Here is a 1,923-nt window from a genome sequence, read left to right as displayed (position 1 = left end):
CTCTTCAGTGACATCTTCATCCTCTTCAGAGGAAGAATACTCATCAGAGCTCATGAATGGCAAAAGTAAATTTAATGGAATCTCTATGATCTTAGAATGAGCCTCAGATTCCCATGGTTCCTCATTAGGGAACTCCATGGAGGTCAGTGGGCGTCCATTGAGGTCTTCCTCAGTGGGAATCACTGCCTCTTCCTCCTCTCCATGTTCGGCCATGTGAGATCTGGTTATGGTCTTGCACTCTCTTTTTGGATTCTCTTCTGTATTGCTTGGGAGAGTGCTAGGAGGGAGTTCAGTAATTTTCTTACTTAGCTGACCCAATTGTGCCTCCAATTTTCAGTCATGAAACTTTGAGTGGTTTTGATTAGATCAGAGACAATGGTTGTTAAGTCAGAGGGGTTTTGCTTAGAATTCTTTGTCTGTTGCTGAGAAGATGATGGAAAAGGCGTACTATTGCTAAACCTGTTTCTTCCACCATTATTGTTGTTGAAACCTTGTTGAGGTCTCTGTTGATCCTTCCATGAGAGATTTGGATGATTTCTCCATGAAGGATTATAGGTGTTTCCATAGGATTCTCCCATGTAATTCACCTCTTCCATTGCTGGGTTCTCAGGATCATAAGCTTCTTCTTCAGAGGAAGCTTCCTTAGTACTGCCTGTTGCTGCTTGCATTTCAGAAAGACTCTGGGAAATCATATTGACTTGTTGGGTCAATATTTTATTCTGAGCCAATATGGCATTCAGAGTATCAATCTCAATAACTCCCTTCTTCTGAGTTGTCCCATTATTCACAGGATTCCTTTCAGAAGTGTACATGAATTGGTTATTTGCAACCATTTCACTGAGTTCTTGAGCTTCTGCAGGCGTCTTCTTCATATGAAGAGATCCTCCAGCAGAGCTATCCAATGACATCTTGGATAGTTCAGACAGACCATCATAGAAGATTCCTATGATGCTCCATTCTGAAAGCATGTCAGAAGGGCACCTTCTGATCAATTGCTTATATCTCTCCCAAGCTTCATAGAGGGACTCATCATCCTTCTGTCTAAAGGTTTGGACTTCTACTCTAAGCTTACTCAATTTTTGAGGTGGAAAGAACTTTTCCAAGAAGGCATTGACTAGCTTTTCCCAAGAGTTCAGGCTTTCCTTAGGTTGTGAATCCAACCATGTTCTAGCTCTGTCTCTTACAGCAAAAGGAAAGAGCATAAGTCTGTAGACTTCAGGTTCAACCCCATTGGTCTTGACAGTGTCACAGATTTGCAAGAACTCAGCTAAGAACTAATGAGGATCTTCCAATGGAAGTCCATGAAACTTGCAATTTTGTTGCATTAGAGAAACTAATTGAGGCTTAAGCTCAAAGTTGTTTGCTCCAATGGCAGGGATTGAGATGCTTCTCCCATAGAAATCAGGAGTAGGTGCAGTAAAGTCACCAAGCACTTTCCGTGTATTGTTGGCATTGTTGTTGCTTTCGAATGCCATGGTTTCTTCTTCTTTGAAAAGCTCTGTTAGGCCCTCTAGAGAGAGTTGTGTTTTGGTTTCTCTTAGCTTTCTCTTCAAGGTCCTTTCAGGTTCAGGATCAGCTTCAACAAGAATGCTTTTATCTTTGCTCCTGCTCATATGAAAGAGAAGAGAACAAGAAAGTATGGAATCCTCTATGTCACAGTATAGAGATTCCTTGAAGTGTCAGAAGAAAAGAAGAATAGAAAGAGGAGGTGGAGAAGAGGGAATTCGAACTTTATCAAGAGGGACAGAGTTCGAATTGCACCTTGATGAGGAGTCTTAGTCCCTTAAATAGAAGGATGTGAAAAGAGGGAAAGAATTTTCAAAAATAAATTAAAAAGATTTTGAAATAATTAAAAAGAAATTTGAAAATTTGATTGAGATTTTCGAAAACTAAGATTGGGAAAGAAATCAAGTGATTTTTTTT

At 40.0% G+C, this 1,923-nt stretch overlaps 1 non-coding gene across 1 annotated transcript; it reads left to right on the top strand.

The window, feature by feature from the left end:
• The first annotated feature begins 962 nt into the window (after positions 1 to 962).
• Positions 963 to 1,070, top strand: LOC112768677 (small nucleolar RNA R71). Its single transcript, XR_003186078.1, has one exon. It is a non-coding gene; the product is annotated as a small nucleolar RNA R71 (small nucleolar RNA).
• The last annotated feature ends 853 nt before the right edge of the window (positions 1,071 to 1,923 follow it).

This window comes from Arachis hypogaea, chromosome 17 (genome assembly GCF_003086295.3).
Source record: "Arachis hypogaea cultivar Tifrunner chromosome 17, arahy.Tifrunner.gnm2.J5K5, whole genome shotgun sequence".
Taxonomy (NCBI): Eukaryota; Viridiplantae; Streptophyta; class Magnoliopsida; order Fabales; family Fabaceae; genus Arachis; species Arachis hypogaea.
This window is presented reverse-complemented; position numbering and strand designations above follow the sequence as displayed.